The sequence below is a fragment of the Lissotriton helveticus genome, chromosome 6, assembly GCF_964261635.1.
Source record: "Lissotriton helveticus chromosome 6, aLisHel1.1, whole genome shotgun sequence".
Classification (NCBI taxonomy): domain Eukaryota; kingdom Metazoa; phylum Chordata; class Amphibia; order Caudata; family Salamandridae; genus Lissotriton; species Lissotriton helveticus.
The window spans coordinates 686,188,878-686,215,886 of NC_136067.1; the positions used below are offsets into that span (position 1 = coordinate 686,188,878).

The 27,009-nt window shown below is 42.4% G+C and overlaps 1 protein-coding gene across 2 annotated transcripts in view; it reads left to right on the plus strand.

Moving 5' to 3' along the window:
- The window catches only part of CYB5R4 (cytochrome b5 reductase 4), a 1,195,924-nt gene that overhangs the window by 611,466 nt on the left and 557,449 nt on the right, over positions 1-27,009 (plus strand). The window lies entirely within an intron of this gene.

Consider the following 27,009-nt stretch of genomic DNA (forward strand, 5'->3'; position numbering starts at 1 on the left):
GTCAGAATGCCAGTTAAGTATAAAATGGACAGCATTCTGATCTCTAAAATTAATGACCACTATGTCTCCCTCAATATCTTTGGGTCTTCCTCCCAGCCAAGGAAGGCGGCGGACATGGACAATTTCTCCATTAATATTATTTGCAATAGGTCTGTGTAGACTTAACCAGTGCGATATTTTATTTTTCAGCTGGGCAAAGCCCTCCCGTTTGTTCTTCTCTAGCTCTGGTACCCCAGTAAGAACTACTACAAAGGGTACCGCTTCTGGTGGGAGTTCTGGAAGGGGGCCCTTATTATAGTTACCTCGAGCCGGCCACTCGTTTCCTCTAACTCTCGTCTTAATCCCTGGAGCTTGACCAAGGTTATTCGGCTGTCCATTTGACATTACAGCCGGGGACAATGTGGGTTTACTTTTAAGTACAACAGGGTTACTCCCTGGTGTGCTTCCACTCATATTATTTGAAGATTGAGGCAAGATGGTAGTCTGAACAGGGGTAGGTATAATAGTTATAGCGGGAATTCCTGGTGAGGTAAGTAAAATCGGAGTTGGTATAAGGGGATTAGGCATCACTTTATTAATCCCTATCTTGATTCCCAGTTCATGTTCTATCTTCTCAAGTCTATTTTCTAGTTTATTGAGTCTGTCTACGATAGCCAGTGTATGGGTCCTCATTATAGACTCTATACTATCGATCAGGGCACCATTTGGTGATTCCTGTAGCGTCACAACCGCGGGGGGACTGTCGGCGGTGGAGATAACAGGGTCTATAAAGGGGGTTACGCATGAATGCGTAGGTGATATAACTATCCTTCCTTTTTCTGTTACTTTAACCCGTTCTCCCCTAATACTATCGTCCTTTTTAATGCCAAAATCTGCATGATTAATTTTCCTCTTTGGAAGGTCGGATTTTTTACGCCTTTTTGTTGGAGGAGGGCCATAAATTTTAACTGGTGTGACTTTTTTTGCCCTACTTTTAACTGCTTTAGATTGTTTAGGAATAGGGGTAATTTGTGCTTTGGTTATAACAATAGATTTAGTTGTACTAGGAGTGGTAGCAATGGTTGGCAATTTACTAGTAGTGCCTAAGGGTTCAAATTCACTCGTAGATGTTCCCTCTCTAAATATTAGAAGGATGCTGTCCTGCGAGGGGGTACAGATATTTTCTGTAAGAGTTCCGTCCCCCGTGGAGCTAATTAATACTGGTGAACCCGGGAATGGTCTATTCTTTAGGCTTTCAGCCGTCGCTCAGCCCGAAGTTCTTCAAGGGTGGCGGTGGTTGGAGAATCCAAAAGAGTTTTCTTAAAGTAATTATCTAATTTCCCATTTATCAAACTCACAGGTTTCTCAGGGCCAACCAACTCCGGGGTTAGTATTTCGATTGACATAATGATTAATAATATAGTATAACCCCGCAAGCACTTACACAAGAGTCATAGGTCGTTTAGTAATCGACCAGGGATTCTGGCCCAGTCCAGTCTCTTTAGGCCTCTGACGGCCGCAGACGGTCCCGCCCTTGTCCCGGGCTTCTCCCGGCGAGCTCCCGCGCGCTCCCGCGCAGCGGTATGCACACGTTAATAAATAGCTATTACGATGATCACCCGGTCGTTGGGGGCGGGGCGGGGAGGGAGAGCAGCCCAGGTGGAACGGGCGGGGTTACTGGGACTCCTGGGAAATGTAGTCCCAGCCCTCTTGCTCGCAGCCCTCAGCCCCTGTCTTACCCCAGCAGCAGCTAACAGCCCACAAAGGAAAGGAAAGTGCCCCTCTGCGAAGCGGGACCCGCGCAGCGGGTTCCGCGAGGCGTTGGAGGAGAGGCAAAGAATCCACGGGCAATCCGGTCAGCAAGGCAGGTTTATCAAGGTGTCCCACGAAGTGCAGTGAAAGCCGGTATTTGATCACCCGGTCGTTGGGGGCGGGGCGGGGAGGGAGAGCAGCCCAGGTGGAACGGGCGGGGTTACTGGGACTCCTGGGAAATGTAGTCCCAGCCCTCTTGCTCGCAGCCCTCAGCCCCTGTCTTACCCCAGCAGCAGCTAACAGCCCACAAAGGAAAGGAAAGTGCCCCTCTGCGAAGCGGGACCCGCGCAGCGGGTTCCGCGAGGCGTTGGAGGAGAGGCAAAGAATCCACGGGCAATCCGGTCAGCAAGGCAGGTTTATCAAGGTGTCCCACGAAGTGCAGTGAAAGCCGGTATTTGATCACCCGGTCGTTGGGGGCGGGGCGGGGAGGGAGAGCAGCCCAGGTGGAACAGGCGGGGTTACTGGGACTCCTGGGAAATGTAGTCCCAGCCCTCTTGCTCGCAGCCCTCAGCCCCTGTCTTACCCCAGCAGCAGCTAACAGCCCACAAAGGAAAGGAAAGTGCCCCTCTGCGAAGCGGGACCCGCGCAGCGGGTTCCGCGAGGCGTTGGAGGAGAGGCAAAGAATCCACGGGCAATCCGGTCAGCAAGGCAGGTTTATCAAGGTGTCCCAATATTTAACTGTTAGTTTCTATAAAGAAACCTTCATGGATTTAGACAAATGACCCCTTTCTGAATTCGTAATTTTGTCTAATTTTTGAAAATGTATGGCTTTCCAGGATCCATTATTGCTTTCAAACTCATTTCTACCATTAACTGGAAAGAGGTTGAAAGCTCTAAAAATAGCAAAAATAGACTATGTCCCAGAAAAATGCCAAAACTGTGTGAAAAATGTTGGTTCTCTGACAAAAGACTGTCATTCCCTAAAAGCTGAGAAAATGGAGATTTCAGCCCCACAAACCCTTTTTTGATAACATTTGCAGGGAAAAACACAGAGGCTTTCATTTGCAGCCCGTTTTTCCCATTTTTCGGGAAAAAACTAAACTTTCACTGTATTTTGCTTAATTTCTGGGACCCCTCCTAGGGAATCCTCAAACCCTGGGCACCTTTAGAATCCACATGATGTTGGAAGAAAAGGACGTAAATTTGGCGTGGATACCTTATGTGGTCAAAAAGTTACAGGGGCCTAAGAGCGCACTACCCCAAATCGCCAAAAAAGGCTTAGCATAGGAGGGGAAAAGGCCTAGCAGCGAAGGGGTTAAAAGAACTGCAATTCGACATTGTCTTTTGGAACATAGCGGGGCTTCGTTCCAAAACGACAATCGATTCCTGGCTAGAATTGGTGAGGAAACATAACATTGTGTGGCTCCCATAGACCTTGTCAAGCACCCCAATTCACCTCGAGGGCTATAAGACCTATTTTTCAAATGCCCTGCCTTCTGTCTCGGGAAGGCCGAAGAGGGGTCTAATAACGTATATTTCAAATAATATTGCACTCAAGGACATAGTTGCATTGAGGTTAGAGAGTAACTATCAAATTCTTAAGCTTATTGTATGCAAGTCGTCCATCTATTTCTTGGTACATTTTTATAATAATCTCAATTCAGTTGATCTAAATGTCGTTTTAAATAATATTTTTTCTTTTTTACAAGAATTGCGAAATAAGTACCTGAACAAATCGTTCAATTTGATTTGGGGTGGAGATTTTAATTTATCACTTTGCAAAGATAATAAAAGTAATAAGTGCGGAATTCAGGACGAGTGTGAGAATAATTTAACACATTTTTCCCAGACTAACATTGGTAACCCCATGAATGAGATACTGTTTGCCCTGGAGCTGGGCTTTGCCAATGAACTGGTAGCTCCTTTAGTCCCTTTTTCTTCCACATTCAACAGGAGGGGTCTTTCCAGCACAATTGATTTTATACTTGCATCTCAAGCAAGGAACCTACTATGCATACGTTCTCCACAATTAATAACGCCATCAGCGATCATTTTCCCAATAGCCTCACACTGTTTTTGGTAACCGTTTTGGAGAAGGCCAATCCAGTGAGTCTTCTGGAACAACAAACTCTGAATTTAGATAGACTAAATGGTTTTTCCATAAAATGGGCAAAAATTGATCCAGCTTTAATGACAGCGAAAGTGGTTAAACAAGCGTTGCCCCTATTTGAAATATGTCTTAATCCTGACTCTCCCCATGAAAAAGTGCTGTCCAGTTATATAAATATCACTAGAATTGTACAAGAAGAGTTATTTCACAAACAAAATGAAAAAGGGAACTGTAAAAAAGGGTGGTTTAACACGGAGTGCACAAAAGCTTACTCTAGATTAAAAACTGCACTCCATAAGCCTAAACGGGAGAAAGAAGAAATCATTAGACTTAGAAAGGCCTATAATGCGGCCTTAAAAAGGCGTAAAATTGAACTAAGAAACGATTTATGGGACCAACTCCAAAAGAGTTGTTCTATGAATGACAGTGCTACTTTTTGGAGAGTAGTTAAATCCCCCTTTCTCTCAGACACGAATGTAGCCCCCAAGATAGATGTAGCAGTGGATGCTAAAACTTGGGTTAACCATTTTTCCCAAATATTTGGCCCACCCTCACATGTAAATTCTGAGCAATTCCAGAAAGACGGGAGGGAATCTTTCCCCAATCGCTCAGTGTACCCGATTCCATTAACATTTACACACTTGAATGTGACTAACGCCCTGATGGCCTCCAAAGGTGGGAAAGCCCCGGGCCCCGACGGGGTCCCGGTGGATCTTTTTAAACACAATTTGGACTTCTGGTCCCATCCTTACTAGAGGTCTCGAAGCTGCTAACACCGCAGGCTTAGTTAAATCATGGTCTACCTCAATCTTGGTACCCATTTTTAAAAAGGGTGATCGAAGCACCCCAACGTGCTACCAACCTATATCCCTTTTAGATTCCCTTGGTAAGGTCGCTGGCCGTATCCTTTTAGAACGTCTTCAGGATTGGGCCAACGACAACAATATAATCTCTGATTTTCAGTACCGGTTCCGAGAGGGTCTAGGAACTGTGGAGCAAGCCTTAAACCTCTCCCTTTTATTGGGGAAATATGTGCGAGCCAAAGGGGGGCATCTACACATGGCCTATGTTGATTTGACCGCCGGCCTTCGATTGCGTTAGCCATACGAAACTGTGGTCGATCCTCCTGGCAATGGGCGTAGACCCGCCTTTGGTAAATTTCTTCCGAGAACTCTACTCGGACGTATCAGCAAGAGTCAGGTACGGACTCAGGGGTGAACTTACCGAATCATTTGGAGTGGTGAAGAGGGTCAGACAAGGCTGTGTCCTGGCTCCCTTCTTATTTCACCTTTACACCAACGGGCTGGAAGCAGCAATGTTGGAAAGGGAGTCAGGACCTGCCTACCATCGGCCGTCGCTCAATACCGGTATTATTATACGCTGACGACCCTGTGATTATGGCAAGAACCCCCCTGCAGCTCCAGCGTCTTTTAGACAAATATCGCAGTTTTATGGCAAGTCTGGACCTCGTAGTTAATATAAGGAAAACTTATCTAATGCATACAGGCAACAGATCAAACAAGACAAAAGACATTTTTATTGAGAATATCAAGTTAGAGTGCACAAATTATTACCCCTATCTAGGAATTTTAATTGATAATAAGTCACTATGGACACAGGCTATAAACGCTAGAAAACTACTATTTCTGAGGGCCACCACCGCTCTCGTAGCATTTGCTCAGAAGCTAGGGAAGAGGTCCCCCCCAGAAATAATTAAGATCTATCAAGCAAAATGCATTAGCGTAGCCATCTATGGCGCCGGGGCGTGGGGCCACACCAATGTGGATGTCTTACAGAAGACTGAGAATAGCTTCTTGAGATATTTATTAGCAGTCCCTCAAAGCTCCTCAACATATTGTTGTCACTTAGAGTTAGGATTGGAATTTATACCTGACACTATTAGAATCCAACCAATCCTTCAATGGCATCGTGTTTGGACATCGGTACACTGCGAATTGTCACGACACCTTAGCAACGACTGCCTTATGCTAGATAAATGCACAAGATTAGCTGGCTTGTCTACGTGAAATTTTTTTGGGATGATTTAGATCTAGTGAGATTTTTTAAGCATCCACTTACCATTTCTGAAATTAAGAGGAAAGATCTAAAAAAGCTATGCCTATCTCATCTAGGGCAGCTACGACTCTCTAGAGAGATCGGTAAAAGCTCAGTTCAGCACATCTTAGCTATTCAGACCACGCTCACAGTGCAACCATATTTAATGTATAATCTGAATATGTATGAAAAATTCTTACTGACCCGTTTTAGATTCAACATCTTCCATCGTTTAATAACTTTTCCAAAACAGAATGACTGGTCCAATAATCTCTCTGTGTGTCCGTGTGACGATATCTCCATACAATCCCTAATTCACACAGTGCTATTTTGTATATTTTACGAATATCCATGAAGGAGATGGATTGTTCCTATATTGAGATTAATGGGTCTACGATGTTGCCGCCCAGCTTTCCTCGCGCTCCAATTTTTGGAAAATAAAATGTATGCTAAATCTATAGCCTGTTTCTTGAAGGTCTGTGTCAAATATCGTTCAAATCTTGCTTAATTCCTGATGCACTTGCACTTTAATTTGAAATACTTTGTTTTAATTCCCCCTTCTTTTAAATAACTATTGAACCCACAATTTATTGAGTGTATTGAATATATTTATTGCTTGTATATGTTTTTATCTGTACTTTTATGGTTGCCTAAAAAATATGAAAACCGAATATAGAAATTTGATTTCACTGTAAAACTCTGGGCACTTTAAGTACACAAACCAGTTGTAAAGTGCTTGTGCTCCCCAGTTATCATATACAAAAAAGATAGGTACGGAGGAATTAATATAATATTTTATTTTATCATAGGGAACATTCAATTACCCTATCTTCAGTCTTCAGCCCTACAAAAATATATTGACCAAATTGCTTAAAGACACACATACACAATGGGACCAGTCTTTGAACAGAAACCTAATAACAATATATAGCACAAGGACATACAAAAATACATATAGAATATATACAACAAATAATTATAGACTCAACTCTACGTTGCCAATACCAGAAAATATTTATACGATTAGTGTTCACACATTTATTCTGGGTGATCCACTCAGAGGTAGTCAAGACGTGCACATAGGCAAAGGCACCTCTTTTTCTTTGGCTCTATTGTGTCACAAAAAGTTATTAAAATAAAACAATATCCCAAAAGGTATAAATGTAAGGACAATTTACATAGTATGCAACAAGCATTACATGGAGAAGAAAAAGGAGACACCTATTCAAATAGTTTTAGAAAAATAAATTTTTAGTTTTGATATTCAAGCAAAAGATTTTTTTTAAGTACACATAGTTATATACAGCACAAAACCCAAAACTTGGGGTGACAACCCAAAGAAAACTTGGTGCATAGTATATACAAGTGAGGTGTGGCAACTCAAGTGAAGGCGTGAGCAGCGACGGACGGCGCAAAGTGAGCGAAGTGAGATATTTACAGTGAATAGCCCAAACAGTGACATGAAATCAGTGACAATGTATAATACAATTTGTAATTTCAATTGGGGTCACAATGGCATGCGCCTATAATTTGCGCTGGGAGGTCGACGACGTTTCGGTCCTTAACCAATGCGGACCATCTTCAGGACAGGGTTGTCTCGTTAAAGGTGCTGAGCGCGACAGGGTCACGGCAGAGATCAAAAAGATCCGGCAAGTGGCGTATGGACGCCCAGGGACTGAATTAATTATCCGGTAAATAAGAGTGTCACAAGAAAGTCGATGAGTAATTAGATATCTGCGGTCAAAGACCTGAATATTATGTTCCGGTCAGCATCGTGCAGCGACCATGGCAACATTTGAGAAAACTCCGCAACAAGGGACCTGTTAGTTATGAAGGGTTCCCAGAAAGAAGCGTCGTGAAGCAATCACGAGGGTAAGTTGTAATGGCGGCCAGAGATGCGTCTCCAGCGATTCATACGCTACGAAGCAGCCTCCCGGATTGCTGACCGGCGAGCCCGACTACATTGACTGTGTCTGCGTCCCTCACTAATTAACAGGTCTCTGGCCGCCATTACAACTTACCCTCGTGATTGCTTCACGACGCTTCTTTCTGGGAACCCTTCATAACTAACAGGTCCCTTGTTGCGGAGTTTTCTCAAATTTTGCCAAGGTCGCTGCGCGATGCTGACCGGAACATAATATTCAGGTCTTTGAACGCAGATATCTAATTACTCATCGACTTTCTTGTGACGGCCTTATTCACCGGATAATTAATTCAGTCCCTGGGCGTCCATACTCCACTCACTGGATCTTTTTGATCTCGGCCGTGACCCCGTCGCGCTCAGCACCTTTAACGAGACAACCCTGTCCTGAAGATGGTCCGCATTGGTTAAGGACCGAAACGTCGTCGAGCTCCCAGCGCAAATTATAGGCGCATGCCATTGTGACACCAATTGAAATTATAAATTGTATTATAAATTGTCACTGATTTCATGTCACTGTTTGAGCTATTCACTGTAAATATCTCACTTCGCTCACTTTGCGCCGTCCGTCGCTGCTCACGCCTTCACTTGAGTTGCCACACCTCACTTGTATATACTATGCACCAAGTTTTCTTTGGGTTGTCACCCCAAGTTTTGGTTTTTGTGCTGTATATCACTATGTGTACTTAAAAAAAATCTTTTGCTTGAATATCAAAACTAAAAATGTATTTTTCTAAAACTATTTGAATAGGTGTCTCCTTTTTCTTCTCCATGTAATGCTTGTTGCATACTATGTAAATTGTCGTTACATTTATACCTTTTGGGATATTGTTTTACTTTTATACCTAGCACCCTAATCCCGATTGGTTTATGGGTCACACTCCTGTTCTCTTTACGAAAAAAAAAAAGTTATTAATCACGCTCGTCATAAATTTAATAGAGACTCCTCCAAACAATTGCCGACGCAGACGCGTTTCAGCCTTTGGATTCTTCTTGGCATCCTCAGGACAAGGGTAATGGAACAATGCTAAATAAATCCATATATATATATATATATATATATTACCTACTGGCGGTCGCCAGTAGGTATATATAGTTAGGATTTTTTCTCTATGGGTTTTTTGAAAATTCTATGTCTAATAACTTTGGCGTTTGTGGACGGAATTGGCTGAAATTTTCAGGAAAATGGCACATTTTGTTTCTGAGCAGCCCTTGAAAATTTGGGGGGGGTTCGTCCAGTGGGAGCCGAGAAAAAAGGGGGGTCCCAAAACGTGTTTTTAACATTGAGTTTTCCATAGGGCGGTTGGCCTCACTTTTAGCCCGAACGGCTGAATGGATTTGCACGAAACTTGGCAAAATTGTAGGGACTGGTAGCCCGATGTGCCTTTTGTAGGTCTCAATATATGTGCTCCAGTGGATTTTGAGAAATTAACGTTTAAAAAAAGATATATATCTGTAACAGCGGACCGGTTAGCGCTCTGGTTCGCGGACTTTTCGCGCAACGGAGCTTTGTGAAGCGAAGCTGATTGGTTCTCCGGCGTCTGTCAACATTCCAAACAGTCCGTAGCGGCCGCCATCTTGTCTCTCGGTAGGATCGAGAGACAAGAGGAGGTCAAAACAAAGGGGGAAATAACTATAAGGGGGCATAGTAGATCCTCGCTGACCCCCTAGGTTTGATGTGGAGGTTTTAAAAGGGCCCCGCGGGGCAAAAAAAAATAATAAAAATAATAATTGAACGGCTGAATGGATTTGCACGAAACTTGGCAAAATATTAGGGACTGGTAGCCCGATGTGCCTTTGCTAGGTCTCAATATATGTGCTCCAGTGGATTTTGAGAAATTAACGTTCAAAAAAAGATATATATCTGTAACAGCGCTCCGCTTCGCGTAACGGAGGTTTGCGAAGCTGATTGGTCATTCTGTCACTGGGCTATAGTTGGGCTACATCTGGCTGATATTTGGCTACATTTGTTTTTTTGTGTGTCTGGCGGCCATCTTTGGGCTACATTGGGCTACATTGGGCTTCATTGGGCTACATTCGGCTAATTAGCAAATAGCTCATCGCAAACTAGGAATGGTAAAGAATCGCTATTTATTCCTTAAAGTTCGCTATTTAGGAAATGCAAATAACTTTGATGATACATATGGCGGTTCATCTCTAACAAGATAAGAAGCATAGGGATAGATTTATGATGACTGGCGCATCACCAGGGATGTGTTAGTCATTCTGTGCCGCTGTTCCGTCACCTATGGTGTGCTGCATTTACAATGCGGCGCATCATGGGGCAAAAACAGCACAGATGCGTGATGTATCTGTGCCGTAAAGGTGGCGCATTGCTGGAGTTGTATCGCAAGTGTGATGAAGGTCCAGCAAGGGTCGGGGGTGCCCCTGTCGCAGGGTTTCTGTTCTCACACAGAACTGTGGACAGAGGATTGGAACCTCGGCGAATTAGGGTGTCCCAAAACTCACGTTAGTAATCAAAAACTATTTAGCAAGCTAGGTACAGTGTCACATTGGATATAACAAACTCTCAATGTTTAGACAATCCAGAATATGAACTTATAGTACCTCAGGATACGTGGAACTCATGAACAGTCGGTCGTTCTATATTTCTTAGAAACCAGAACATGGAGTTAAGAAGAACACATGTGTATTTGAAATGTTTATTTACTAATGCCGTCTTCTCAGGCGTAGTATCTTAGATAATACAAGTACACATATTATCAGTAGCAAAATTACCAGCATAGTTACTAGTACATAAAAAGCGAATGGTGACAGTATGTTAACATGCTGTAAATGAATAAGAGTTAGCAACACTTATAAGCAGCCGCGGGCCGTGGAGGGAGTTACGGTGGGGCAGGGAGGCGGGGAGGGGGAGGGGCAAGGTAGAGAGGGCTCCACCCTGCTTCTCCCCCTCCCCGCCTCCCTGCCTCACCGTAACTCCCTTCACGGCCCGCGGCTGCTTATATCTCACCCTCCCTAATACACATATTATATTATTTGCTAAGAAGGTCTCTTTGTGTTGGTTTAGGGCGTGCCCATACTTTAGTGTCTTAGATTTGAAGGAATCACATCAGCATACACCAGCTCTCTCTTCATGTGAACCGCATCAACTGTTGTGTATGTGTGTTCGGCAAAGCAATATAAAACCCGCCTCATGCCCAGAATTGGCAGAAGTTGCACTTATGTTATGAGTATGAAGTCGTGGAGATCAGACCTCATCACAATTCTGTATCGTGTTGTTCTTGAAACTTTAGCACTCGCTGTACAGATATAGTTTAACAAGTAAAGCAGATAGTAGACCAATAACATATTATTCTCATGTAAACCACGATGAACTACTAGGTGGAAAGCTAAAGCAACAACTAAGTGTCGTGTGCAGAAGTTGCAAAAAAGGAAAAATGGCGTTTAAACCGGTAATGAGCCCATGCTAACTTAACACGGTGTAAAGATATCCAGGACCTAGATGACACCTCCTCATGATCCGGAAACGAACTGAATAAGATAATAGAAGTGCCATCTCATGAGAGCAGATTGCAAGTTTATATGTGGACGGTCCGCAAGGTAAAGCATTAAAAACTAGGAAAATTCAATGCTAAAGAAAAATAAAACAGCCAAGTACTTTATCGAGTCTTAAGCCAATAGGCAAGGTAAATAATAAAAACTTGACAAATAAGTCAATGAATTGTCAATGAAATGCTAGTACTCAGCATATGAAACATGAAAAAGGTCTATGACATAACTGTGTATGCAAAATAAGCTGCAACAGCCTCCAATAGGAAGTCACCGTCTTCATCCGAAAACAGTTCAGCCATCCAATTTAAAAGCGGAAAAGAACATACGTGCTCTCCCAGCACCGGATCCTCTATCACCATCAGAGGACAGCTCGGTGGGTTTTCAAGAAAGCTGTGTTCCAAGAAAGACTGTGCTGCCGCCAGTAAATTCCAGGGACCAAGTAGTCCATGCATCAATGCCACAGCCATAATCCTTTCGCCAGGACAAATCAACTCGTGAGTAATGATAGGAGTCATCAGCTGATTAAAGTCGACGTCAGGAGAAACCGGTCCGCAGAGACACAAATCAATGGCCCAATCGAAATCACAGGTCAGGCAGTGAAATACAGGCTGGACACAGGTGAAGTAGGAGAACCGAAAAGATAATCCATATGCCGTGCTTAATATCGCCAACGGCATTGTGCCATAATATTCTAGCATGCGATTGCGGAACAGTGTCAGCAGCTGCAGGGTCGGAGGTTGCATAGGAGGGACATCCATATTTAAAAATGTAAAAAAGCACAAGAGCGTCCGCTGGTAATGCAAGTAAAAATGCAATCCACGAACCAGAGTGGAGAAAATGGAATGAAAGGGAGCAGGGATGACTCCAAAGATTTTCTCAAATGAAGTCACGAGACCACTGGTAACAACTTTAAAAAAGTGTGCCAGGGATTTTGTGGAGGATGCGTTAAAGATAGTCGGAAACATGTTGCTGAAATTGAAAGGCAAACCTGTGTACGGGTGTTCGCTATGTGAAGTACGAAAGTTTCACGGGCCGAACTCAAGGCCACCTCTCTCTGAGACAAAAGAGCTCTTATTCTTGTCATGCCGTTGAAACGTGTCCCAAGGTTGGTATTTGTGGCCAGATTGAAAACTCCCTATGTTCATGTGTGGGAGGAAATAGAACATTTCTGCAGCAAATAACCCGTTCACTTACTGTTACGATAAAAGGAATACTTTTAATTAACTCAGAACAATCTTCATTATTGAGCATCAAATAACTACCATTTTCCAACAACTTGAACGTGGGGATGATAGCAGGAACTGGCGTGCCTTGCAACACGCAAGCCATATTTGGTCGGTGTTTGTTGCATGAATCGTGTAACTGTATGTGCCTACACATTAGTGAATGATCTGGCGTCTCAGTGCATTCCTCTCCATTCAGATAAACTTCTTGATCATCTTTGAAACATCTGTATGTGTATGGAAGCGACCAGACCTCATGAACAAAAGCACTACCTAAAGGTTCATAAAGACCTATTGGTATATATTTCATACAATTTGAAAACTTATATAAAGCAAAAGGCAGCGTTATTAAACCGTGGATAAGGCATGTTGCCAAAAAACCCGCAATCCTCTGCTGATGATGTCACTGAGCATGTCATGAATGATGTAATATGTGACATCATCAGTAGTGGATTATGGGTAATAGTATCTCTAGTTTACTCCCCTATAGCTGTCTTTCTTTTAACATAAGTGTGTGTTTCCTTCCCTTATACTTACTGTTTTTGGTTCGCTTCCAGTTCGCGTACCAGCGAGCGAACTAGGAAGCGAACTAAGAGAAATAGAGGTTGGCACAGTTCCAAATATTGTACCAATTTTTTAATAACGGGGAGGTAGTTCTGAAAAGAACTTTTTTTTTTATTTTTCTGAACATTTTTTTACTGTTTTTGAATTTTTCGGAACAGTTTTATATTTTTGGGGGTTTTTCTTGGAGGGGGCAATGAAAACGATTCATTGTAAAGGGCTCAACAGGAGCAACAAAACAAAAAAAAGAAGTATTTATTATTTTGGGCGTTTCGGACAAACTTGCATATGATAGTCAATAGCTCTGTTGATCAGAGTGATGCTTCTTTCTCCGTAGGAAATGAATCCATCGCAAAATACGCAGGTGTGTTTTACTTCACCAAATCTCATTTGTATATTTGGCACCATCTCCCTGCCCTCTGGTCCCGTTACTTCCGGTACAACAGATCTTCTGGCCATAATAGGGAGATTATCTAGGTCGTTCCGAAACTGTGCAGCACTGTAGTTGTTAGGATGCCACCTAGTCATATGGCGATGCATTGTGTAGTTTCCGAAACTGTATTTTTTGTCGGTCCCTCTGGACAGTCTATCTTGACATATAAGGCAAGTTACGTATCTTGCATTTACTTTTTTCTGACCTTTGGGAATTTTAAAAAATTGCCAAATGAAGTTTTCTTTCCGGTGAGACGTCTTGGGCTGCTCAGGCAAAAACTGCCTCTCTTCGTGCTCGTCCTCCTGTTCCTCTTCTTCTTCTTCTTGTTGAATTACAACTTGAGCAGGTGGTCCACTCTTCCTTGGATGTGGTGGAGGTGGTGGGGAAGCACCAGCTGAAGCTACTAAAGAAGCCATTGCTCAGTGATCACAAAGGGTCTTTCTCTCACAATGATGAAAGTCAGAGTGAGGAAAGAAGGAGGGATTTTCATCATTTGGGAAAAACAAGAGTTCTCAACCAATCAAAAGTGTTCATTTTAGATTATATGACCTAGTCTTACATCATTAGGAAACCAAAAGTGAAATGAACCAATGAAAAGTGTTATTACCAAGTCACATGACTTGCTGTTTTTACGTTAAGCGCTTTGCAGGGCCTCCCTGTTTGCTTCCAGAAACCTGCGCTTTGGCACTCGCTTCGCGTACCAGTTCGCTAACGTAGCACGTCATATGACGTATCAAGCGACAACGTGGAACGTCATGCGGACGGGAGGCGTCACGATGTTGTTTTCTAACGCGGCACTTGCGGTAAAGAAACGTTTACCGGCTCGCGGTCTATTTCGCGGCATCAAGGTCAGCTAACGGGAAGCTTCCTGATTCGCGAAGCGGGAACGAAGAAAAAAAAATATTTAAAAAAAAAAATATTCATAAACATATAAAATATATTTTTGGATTTAAAGAAGAATACATTTTACAGCTACAGATATTAGCTGTTAAAAAACCAATGAAATTCACTGAAAAAACCATAGGTTATAGACCATATATAGTTAGGAATTAGCATTTACAAAACCTTGAAAATTCACTGAAAAAACCATAGGTTATAGACCATATATAGTTAGGAATTAGCATTTAAAAAACCTTATTTTACTCACACAAAACCATTGAAATTCCATATATAGTTAGTTGCACTAACTATATATCGCGCACCTGCAATCCACTGCTGATCATGTCACATATTACATCATTCATGACATGGTCAGTGACATCACTGATGACATCACTGATGACATCTCAAATGACATCACTGATGACATCACTGATGACAACATCCAGTGACTGTATGTTTCTGTAAAGTTAAAATATATCTTACATATTGAAGAATGAGTGGATGTATAAGTGTCTGGATGAAGGATTTAGTAGGTGCGTGACTGACTGTATGAGTGAGTGATTAAATGTGTCTCACTGAATGCATGGGTTAGTGACTAAACTGTCTTAATTTGTGCATCATTATGTCTGTTGTTCTGTAAACTGCTGCATGTGTTGATCATTAGCTATACGAGAGGCTATATGTGTTATTAATTGCTTGCCCAAGTATTTCTATGGGAGATTGAGTTTGTGTGGGGGTGGTTGGAAGGTGTGTGACTCTATGCATAGATGTGTGAACAGTTTATTCACTAGGTGTATGAGTTCAAGAGTGCATGTGGAAACAGCTACATGGGCAGTTGACTGTGTGCATGAGTGTATTGATGAGTGAATGGATATCTCAATGCTACATGTCATAGTAAGTACATATGTAAAACACAGTACATGTGAGAGTTGGCATATATAAATAACTGTGCATGAGAGCCACCGAATGAGTGAGTGGTTGTATCGATCATTGTGAACTTGTATCAGGGATTGTATAAGAGAGTAAATATGTGTTAGTATATGTTTCAATAAGTAAGGTGTGTTTAACTGTATAGTTGAAGAAATGGAGATGAGATTGTTTCTTTGCATGACTGACTGGGTGTGTGAGTAACTCCATGGATGAGTGGAAGTGTGTGTGTCTGTATACACTGAGTGTATCTAAGGTTATATTAGAGTCTGAAGAGGTTTATCGTATTAGCACAAGAATGATGTCAAATGAGATGTCATCAGTGATGTCATCAGTGATGTCATTTGAGATGTCATCAGTGATGTCATCAGTGATGTCACTGACCATGTCATGAATGATGTAATATGTGACATGATCAGCAGTGGATTGCAGGTGCGCGATATATAGTTAGTGCAACTAACTATATATGGAATTTCAATGGTTTTGTGTGAGTAAAATAAGGTTTTTTAAATGCTAATTCCTAACTATATATGGTCTATAACCTATGGTTTTTTCAGTGAATATATATATATATATATATATATATATATATTAGCACACACATCTAACCTATTGTTGATAGTACAAAGCATGCTGGTTCACCATACTGATTCACACACCATGATACACCACAGCACCACCCATAAATTGAGTGCTAAAAGCAAAGAAACGTGCTGTAAAATCATGCAATGGCCTCAAGGTGGCTCATATCACATCATATCTAAATTGACCAAGGGGCAACAGCAACTAAGAGCAAGGGCTAATGGTTAGTACCAATGTGAGTCATCGATATACAGCCCAAAACGTGCACCCATTAGCACCATAAGTGGTGAATTAAATGGAGTAGGGCATCATGAAATTATCCTAAACCTCTCACATAATGATATCCTGTGTAGGTCGCACGTACCACATCCAACGGTCTATAGCGCCTGAAATTGCGCCTCAATCCGAGGTGAAACCACCTAATAAAATCCCATAATAAAAAGTCGGACTAAGTATCTCCTTTATATTGAGAATACAGCATGGATGATTCTTAAGCTACATGCAAAATAAAAAACTTATTTCACACTCACCCCTCTCACAGGTGAGAATCAATCTTTAAAGATTTGATACTTCTAGTTTCAGTTTGAAACGTTGCCTACCTGCGTCTAAAACGGAACCTCCTGTCAGTCGATGTATCACTTGAACCGACATGCTCCCAACACAAACAGTTTTGCGTAAGGTTAAAAGAATTCGATGCTCACCGGTCAGCCGTGCGATATCGCAACGATTATTCTCTCTCCGAGATGTCCTGCCCTGGACCCTGCTGCTGTTGGAGTGAGTCTGTTGGGGCACCCCAGCTCCTGAACCCTTGGCTGGTGTTAGAGTGTACTACTTCTGTCACCAAACTGAAAGACTTGTGATTTAGAAACGTTCCCTCAATGTTCTACCTGGGGAACTGGCAGCTTGCTGGTTTGCCCCGCGGAAGGAGAATCTGGCTTCCAGGAAAGTTTGTAAGTCCGAACATACAGGGTTTCATTGAGAAGAATGTCAAACAGCATTCAATTGTCGTCGAGGCCTTCCTGGACACGATTTTTGTACATCGTCCACTCCGAGCTTTGGAGCCTTTGTCGACAAACACACCAGGACCCCACTCCTCAACATAACTTGTTGACAGCCACATTTTCTCTGTAAACGTTTCTAAGTCAGAAGGCAAACTTTCCACTGGATTGAACCTGGTCCTTGTATCTGACTCACACTCCATCGTGGCCAGCCTTAACTTTGCCCAAATAACTGATATTGGTGCTTTTTGGCAGTATTTTTAATTCAAACTTTGGTTCAAAGTTCATATCTCTTGTTCTACATATTGAATTTTTGTGGTTGAGGTGTCATTTCATTTATCAAAGTTTTCTTTATTTTCCTTGATTGGTTTCAGATATTGTTATGTTGTTTTCACATTATTACCTTTGGAGTACTGCATAAATACTTTACACATTGCCTCTAAGTTAAGACCGACTTCTTTGTGCCAAGGTACCAGAGGGTTAAGCACAAATTTATTTAGTGACTTTAGTGGTTCACCCGGATGAGGATTGTGATTATTATTTGAAGTGCATTCTCACCCTCTTCCACTAACGCTCCAATTTCTTACCTCAGCTAGCCCACATCAACCAGAAATAATACAAAGTTTGTTCTGCCAAAACTTCTGGCCTCAGGCTACTTCCTTCATGAAGGTCACAACAACCACCAGCATTTACAAAGCAATAGGTCTCGCATCTGCGAGAGTTTGAGCTATTGGCATTGTAATTTACAATGGCTTTTATTTGTGTTTTTAAAGCCTGCAAACAGAGCGTAAAAACACCAACTTTTGTACTTATAGTCCTTGCTTACATGATGCATGGCTGGCATTCTCGTAAGCAACAACTATAAGTACAAAGTTCATGTTTCCGTACTGCTTGCAGATTTTCAACAAACATAAATAAAAGGTATTGCCATTTACAATGCCAATAGCTCAAACTCTCGCAAATGCAAGACCTATTGCTTTGCAAATGCTTGCTCCTCCCTTTTCTTATTCCCTTTCTTCACAATTATATACTTTATTACATATGAAATGGTTTTCGAATATGATCAAATTGTGTACTACCTAAAGGTAAATGCGACCAAAGGTGTAAGTACAATATCTGAAAAGTTTGATATAAATGGATATTTAAATGTGCAATTTTGCTTTGAAGGAAAAAACAGGTGGTGAAGCCAGATTTCACTTCCGAAGATACATGCAAACATAAAATTGCAATGTTGTTTATTCTTCCGGGTGGGCTTTACCTTACCTTACCCTTCAAACGAAGCATAAATTCATGCGTGATAAAGACCTGCTATTAATATGTGAACCCCTTATGAAAGGGAACCAGTCTCCTTTACCCGCTCCTAATGACGGATACTTGATGAAGAAAATAATTGATAATTTTTACAAAAAATTAACTCCAAATTCCTTGGAGTTACATTAAAGAATAAAGGAATAATTCTGCTAAGTGAGAGGAAGCAATTTTTTCAGGGCTCTACGTTGGTATTATAGTGCACTGACATGAGGGATGCCTCGAGGGCAGGAATGTGACAGGCTTAAAAGTTGTCAAATGTCATTGTGTAAGTTTAACAGGCTGTAAATGTTAACACGTATTTGCAATGCTGTAGGTCTTGCATTAGTAAATGTTTGAGCTTTTGGTGTTGTAAATGTTATTGTTTGTTAGTTTTTTGTTTTGTCAAAAAAATATACTCCCAGTAACATAAGTATTAAATGAAAAGGCATGAAGCAATGAAAGGGTGTAGTTCTGTATACTGTTACTAGGTGTCCATGTGTAGTTATTGAGGAAAAGTGTTCTTCTGATCGGCGTCATTTGTACCGGGAGTCCATTGCTTTTTCATTGACATCTCGTGTTAAACACTTCCACACGACCCACCGGGTCGTTTCTGCTGATGCCTGAGGAAAATCTAACTAACACGACAGCAGCCATCTTGCAGCCTGCATTTCTGCCCAGGAACTGTCACACACCCAACCCCCCTGTTCTTTGCAGTTCACCAGAAAGCCACGAGACACTCACACCCTGTGTAAATTATTTGTTTTCCATCGTCTGCTCCCAGCCTGGTAAACATCCTTGACACCGTGATCAGGTTATCTTGACAATGGTCTGACTGCTGAGTCTTGATCAGGGTACTTAAACAATGACTTGAAAGACCCGGCTTTGATCAAGCTGAGTGGACAATGACCTGAAAGACTGAGCCTTGATCAATCCAAGTGAATAATGATTTGTGTACCAAGCTTTGACCAGGTCACCATCTACAAACATCGTCTGGATCTGGTAATCAACTGCAAACACTGCCTTGATTGAACAATGAACTAACAGCCAAATGGCTGAGATGAAAAAGTATCAAAGGCTTGTAAGCTGCAGAGTGAAGCAGCAGCCTCCCCTATCTTGTTTCTGACGAGCTTGGCACTTTGTTCCATAGCCCGGGCTATTGAATAAATCTGGGTTCCTCCTGCAGATGAAGGCTCCTATGTCTCCTTTTACTAAGTATGGAAGGTATGGAAGACTTGGGCGGTTCCCCAGCCTCTGAGACCCAGTAACTGGGTTATTCCGGTTCTTCATTATAAAGGCACCTCTATTAGCCTTTTAAGGTAATATACCCTTAATGCAATTTTAAAGAGAAAGATTGCATTAGGGCTGCAGCACCTTATGTAGCTAATAAAGGTGCCTTTACAACTCCACAGGGCCACTGAAGAAAACCATTAAATAGTACTGGCTCCAAACTGATGTTGAGGCAGAGGTCACGCAGGAACATTATAAAAAGGTTTACAGCAAAGCAATGGTGCTGGGAAGTATGAAGACGAAAGAAATGCTGGAGACAAAAAAGTTAATGAATACTATTTCAAAGAGGTGTTTCATAGCCACAAAGGAGCAATATTGTAAAAAAATAGGAGTCAAGCTTGAGACCGTTTGGAAAACGTGAAAAGAAAGCAGGACAGATATTTTTTGCTTGCTGTCATATCTGCTTCCGAAACAGAATAGAAGATTGAAAAGGCAAAATTAGAGAAAGAGTGGGAAATGGCTCTTTTCTTTTGGTCTCAGGGAAAGAGATGACAGCCCCAAAAAAATAGAACCACATGATGTGTTATCCCTCCCCACCTTCCGCAAAGGCTCCATAACGTTAAAAAAGTGCCGCTAGTGAGTGAAGGGAAAAAACACTCTCAGGCAGGAAGCACGGAGTGCCGAGCAGCACAGTGCAAAGAAACCGAGATTCCCCCACAGATTAGTTGAAGAAAAAACATCAAATTCACACCGTGCATTAATAAAAGTTTTAAAAATCACACAATACAGTTAAAAACAATATATACAAATCAATCGGCCAGCAGTCCTTACTATCCACTCTGCGTCATAGGTTTTCTTATATGGAAGAGCGGAGTGAGGAGACAATTGGCTGAGCAACTAGAAAGCTGACCCTCTCAAGATGGCGACTCTATGCAGCAGTATGAGAGAAGAGAACAAGGCATGTCAATGGAGACCACAAGACTTTTCAGAAATGGAAGACACCAACCATTTTGTTTCTCACTTTTTAAGGAACAGGTTTAAATATTACGTCTTCTGTTTGCGAGAGTTATATCGATTTGTGTTGTAAATTAATTTTTATTTACCTGTGTTTTGGTTCGGAGTGCATTGGCCTTGAAAACTTGAAGTTTCTGGCGCTTAGAATGTCGGAACCGGAGGGAAGGTTCATTCTTCTGCATGGTCATGGCATGCCCAGCAGCTGCTGGGCGCTGGCGGTGTTCGGAGTCAATCTCTGCTGCCATGGAGCAGAACAGGCACGTCGTGAGGACTCCTTAAGCTGTGGTGATGGACCGGTCCATCCCCCCCTGTTCACTCCGAAGAAAATAAAAGTGCGGTTGCTGTTGTTAAAGAGTGCTGCGCTGTAAGGAAAGAAAAAAAACATTTTTTACTAATGATTGAGTTTTAGCAGAGGTGCAAGTCTTGTGAGGTGCACATTTTAAAAATAAAAGCATACTGCCGCTATTGCCTACTTACTCCGATGAAAACAAATGAGCGTGCGGCCTCTATTAAAGCATGCTGCGCTGGTGAAAAAAACATGTTTTTTAAATCAAAATGTTTCTGCAAAGGTGCAAGAGGGGCGACCTGCGCATTATGAAAATAAATGCGCTGCGGCCATTGCTAAAAAAAAGCAAAAATAAAGCATGCGTGCCTTGTTGAGGAAAAAACATACAATGTTGCGGAAATCGACAAAACACAAGAAAAGTAGAGCGTCTGCCATTGTTAAACCCCAACTGTTAAACGCTGCAAAAAAAGACAAGACTTCTGTTGACAGGGACCAGACACACACAGCATTTCCCTTGCGGAAGCGGGCAGGGGCACCATCTGTTTTCAAGATAATTACAAACAGATGGCACCGAAGCTCGCTACCGCAAGGAAAACGCCAAAAGTGCACACGTTGCAATAGAAAGCAATGCAAAACAGGCACGCTTTTAGGCAAAGTGCTGACCGATTGCAAAAGGTCCCCTCCTATGCAGCGCAAGCGAGTTGCGTTGGCGAGACCTAAAAATGAGGTGTTAATCATCTCATGAAACCTCCCTTCTCTTAAGAATGGTGTGTCTTCAACTCTCAGAGGAGGTGTTAACCTGCTTGAATTAATTGTGAAGCACTGCATGCCCACAGACTGAAAACAAGTGTATTGAGCAAGACATTTTATGCAATAGGTGGGTGAAAAAAAAGATAAGAGAACAGAGAGATACAAACAATTCAGGCAGGTTTGTAGGTGCAACTACAGGGGAGTCAACAAATTTATACAAGTGAAGTAAGTGTTGGTACATAAAAAATATGGACGTCAATCAGTAGTCGAAGTGGGAGAAAAATGTAGGGGAACTGTGGGCCCAGAATAAGAGGGAGGGAATAACCAGAGGATTGGGTCAGTGGGCAGAGTCAGAGGTGTCGTCAGAAAGAGCAAAACATCCCAATTTGTATTATTTGTTTGGCATTTCACTAACCAGTTACACCTTGTTACGTTATTTAAGTCAACTAATGGATGCGCGTTTGTTTAAGGTGTAATATGAGTTATTGACATTTCAATACATTCACAAAGTGGGATATGTTTCCAATCACAGAATGTGCCAAATACGCTTAAAAGTGGAATCCCAAGCCATTTGTCTGCGAGTAATGCAGTGTCTGTCATTAGAACTACTCCACCCTTTTTGACAAGAGCAGTCCAAACATGAATGAAAAATATCTTAGTTTGCAAATGTTTTCCACATAATTATGGTTCTGACATATTTGCCTCATAATACATCATCTGCTGCTTAATCTGATGGTTTAAGTAATAAATTGTTTGTAGCTCAAACGGATCAAAAGCTACCAAAATATGTGACGTGTGTTGCTGCAAAGTGGATAGGTCTTGGCAAAGTTTGACTGGTCACCCTCCTCACTGCTGCGTTTGTATGTTACACTGATACTAATGAGGCAAATTATTTGGAGAGACTATTAGTATGTGTAAAAATGTCAAAATAAAAGAGTATCAGAAATGATGTCGTATAATTCCAGTGGCACCAAAGCAGGTAACACATGTTAGAAGTGCTTGTGCATGAAGCAGAGAGACTGTGAAGTTTGTGTACTAAGGGGGTCATTAGGATCGCGGTTTTTCCGCATCCTCGGGGCCGGCGGAAGGCACCGCCGGCCCAGAGGATGCGGAAAAACCGCAGCGGACTGACCAAAGACCCACCGCCACATTAGGATGGCTGGTGGGTCCTGGTTTCCGTCCGCAGCTTTTCCGCCGCGGCTGGCTTACAACCGCGGCGGAAAAGCTCTAATATGGTGATGGTGTCTGTCAGACACCGTCCACCATATTAGGATGGCCTGTAAAGTATGCTTTTCCGCGGCGGGTTTTCCGCCGTGGAAAAGCATACGGAACTTCACTGCGGGGCCCGTTGCGGGCCCCCTAGGTGAAGGGGGGGTGGGGGGTGCACATGGGGGGTACCTATGGTACCCCCCTGCATTTGCATGCAGAAAGCGGCAGGCACCGCGCGATGCCTGCCTCTTACTGCATGCAAATGCAATGCGTGCATTTTTACCATTGCGGCGGGTGCAGCTTGAAGCTCCACCCGCTGCAATGTTAAAAATAGAGGATGTGACCGCAACCCTGGCGGTCACATCCTAATCAGCACGGAGGGAACGCCGCAGCCCCTGCGGACGTTCCCTCCTCCTCAAGGGTGGCGGACGGACGCAAGTCCGTCCGCCATCCTAATCGGCCCCTTAGTTTGGTGTGCCTGCAAATCCTGCACTGCCGATCCCTGGTGACTTGCAGCTAATACTGCTGGAACAAGGCCCATGAAGGTACCAATGGGTGAGGCAGACTGAGCTCATGGGTCCTGTGTCCTCCGAGATAGAGTCACTGTTGCTATAGGGTGTGCTGCTTCGTAGGCCTGCCGGCAAGAGTGGAGGTGAACTACAGTATGGATAGTCGAGACAGGTCTTGAAGGTTAACCCAGACTTGCTTCCGCTAGGGTCCACCTGCCTGTTGCTAAGACACCAGGGCTTGTAAGGTCTAGTGGGCCTTCTAAGGTCTAACTTGGGAATGAGCTATCTCTGGAGAGTGGTCTGGTGGACTGGTCATGAAGGCTGAACCTTGTTCCCTAGTTCCAAATTTGGCAACTCTGGCCATAGCGCCACATATGCTACCTCGCTGAACACCCTACTGCCCTGCTGAGAGAAGCTTGCACTGCCTTCAGCTACAACCCAATTGTGCCCCTCTATAAACACCTGGGTGTGATTCAATTCAAAATGCAAGAGTAATATGCTGCCTAAAAAAAAAGTAACAACATCCTGGAAAAGCAAACACTCATAGAGAATGCAAGATTAAGTAAAGCATGTGAAATATAAGTAGTAGCAACAAGGTTACCTTAACGCTTATACACTCATTATTCAGAAATCAGTGAGTGCTTTTGCCTGAAAAGTTTGGGACATGAGTACAGGGCTTGGAAGGGACCCGTTTCAATGTCCATTCATGACCAGCGCCAGAACCCCTGGCTGTTTCAAATCTCTATTATATAATAGACAACAGTTGCTGGATCTGGATACAGGCTCTTGCAGAATGCATGATATGTTCCTGCAGAATAAGATCACAGGTGAGCTCACCTGCCCAAAATGCTAATACATGCCAAATCAAAATAATGTTAACAGTCTTTATCAAGCTGGGAGAAGGGGGGGGAGATTTGAGTGGGGGAATGTCTGGAGCCCCGAAGGAGAGGGATACGGGAGTCATTCCTAATAATTCCCCGACTCAAGATCTAAATAGGGTCCCTAAGCCAGCTCAGGAATAGCATATGCAATGCGTTCTGCTGTACGTTCGGTCCGTAACGAAACACAAATATCCGATTGAGGACCTGATCCAAAACACAACACCTGACATAGTCTTTCTGACAGAGACCTGGACAGATAACACCTACGGTCCAGATTGGAACATCGTGTTACCAAAGGGTTACGTAGTCTCCTCACAAGACAGGGAGGAAGGCAGAGGAGAGGGTATAGCTATAATATACGGGACTCTTTAAAGGTGCGCGTGGAAGCTATCTCAGACTTACCGGCGTAGGTGCTGTATTTTAGTATAAAATCAAATAACCTTTTTAACTTTCAGGGACTTTTGATCTATCGCCCACCTGGACCTAGAGCCGCTTTTTCACAGGCACTAATGACACGTTTGGAGTCTTATACAGACTCCCAACCCCTCACAATTCTAGGTGATTTTAATTATTACCTGGAATTAATAAACAACTCAGACACAGGCAGACTACTAGACAACCTAGCAGCCTTTGGCCTAATCCAGCTAGTTAATAAATCCACCCATCAGGCGGGCCATACCCTAGATGGTATTTCTTCTAATAATGCAGATATCAATCTGACTAGAGTAACAGCTCTCCCATGGTCAGACCATAAAGCTGTCCATTTTTACATCAGGGTCACTCAACCGACTTCTCATATTCAAACCAAAGCAGTCAAGATAAAAACCAGACACTGGAACAAAGTCCAAGCCAACGAACTAGAGATGGCCCTTGGCCAACTCCCCCTTTTGCGGGCTAAGGACAATAACGAGGCAGCGTCTCTGTTCAATGAATGGCTCTTGACAGCGGCTGATTGTGTGGCACCTGAAAAATTGGTGATGGTCAAGAGACAAAAGACTTTGTCACCGTGGTACAGCCCTGAGCTGCACGGTCTAAAAGTAAACTGCAGGAAAGCGGAACGTCTTTGGAGACAAGATTATAGTAAAGATAACAAAACAACCTACAATCTTGCTCTCCAACAGTATAAGGACACAATCATTGCTGCAAAAAGACTGTTTTATACAACCAAGATTGAGGAAGCTGGTAATTTCACGAAGGAACTTTTTAAAACGGTCACATTGTTGTCTAAATCGCAGCAGGCTAATGTTTTCTGACCAAGCGATGTGCAATAAACTGGCCCTATATTTTCAGAATATGGTCCAAGTAATCTATGATGACCTTTTGAATACTCAAATGGGTCCAGACAAGCCATACCAATCATTGGACGAGGCAGGAGCAATACACTCTAGATTAGTAGGTCAAGGTCAAAAGTTTATTTTTATTTATTTATTTATAAAATTTCTATAGCGCACAAATACCTTCCGGTGTCTCGGCGCTAGAGTTCACAGATTGCAGGGGGTTCCTATTTAAGTTTACTGATTAAAAAGCCAGGTTTTAAGGTACTTTCGGAATATTAACAGAGATGGACTAAATTTAATCTGGGGAGGGAGCAAGTTCCACAATTTCGAAGCAGCAACCACAAAGCGAGTTAGTTAAGTTAAGTTAAGTTTATTTAGATCATAATCTTTAAACCATACACAGTGCTTACTTGCAATAAATAGCAACAATCATCAATATTCATACAAAGTTATCATTAAATTTCATTCCTTTAAAATATCGGTTGAAATGGACTTCCCCCAGACAGATGGCAATTGACGGCAGGTACACATTTTTTCAGCAATTCCAATAGTTTTCCTAATAAAACTCATAAAACCAATTTCCTCTAGGCAATTCTATTTAAAACATTAATATTTACTAATTTATTATAACACTATGTACACTTTTTAAAAATTGTGCGATTGCGATATCAATGCTTGGAAGTTCTGTTATTAGCTCAAGTGCTTGTCTCCTGTTCTTTATATCATATTTTCTGAATATTGGGCGCAGCCAAAGTTTACGCTGTTCCAAATTATTTAAACAGTCTAGCAAAAAGTGCACGATGTCCCCTTTTGTGCCCAGCCTGCATTTGCAGTGCCCATTAGGGTCCAACATTTTGGTTTTAGATTCTTTATTTGATAACCATGGGTTGATCCCAATACGTAATCTTAGGATCTCTTGTCTAAGCCACGTATTGGGCAATAGATCCAAATAAGGGAACCAGGGTTCCTTTGCCCATGCCTTCATCATGAAATCCACTGATATTTTTTTCCCTAGATATTCCCTATCCATACTTCTTGTAGACATTTGTCCATTAGTACGTAATTCCTGTTTTGAACACTCTATAGTTAGCGCCTCACAAGACATCTGCACTTTTATATTTTCGCAGGCCTGTAACATTCTCTTCTTACACATTTTAGCCCATTTTAGGTCACTTTGTTGTATTTCGTTCCGGCACCAATGTGCAATTTTTTGATCGTTTTCTAGGCGTTTCCAGAACCGAATTACTGCACATTGCGTCTGAACTCCCCAAGCTGTTGTTCCTAGCTCTGTTCTTATGGCTTGAACCATTGCCGATTGGGGTAGGGATAAGAGCTTTTTCATGCATTTTCCTTCCTCTATGTCCCAGGCTCCCTTACCGCTCAAATAAAGGACCTCTGCTCCATAGAGGACTTGTGGTGGAATCATCGCATTAAATGCTTTCAGTAATGGCCGATGAGACTTATCCCCATAATCCCGGTTAAACATTTTTAAACCAGCAATTGAAGTTTGTGACTTCGCTTTTTGGGCTTCAAGGTGTGTTTGCCAATTTAATTTCTTATCGAACCACACACCTAGATATCGATATTCATTTACGGATTCCAATTTAAGATCCCCTAAAAAACAATT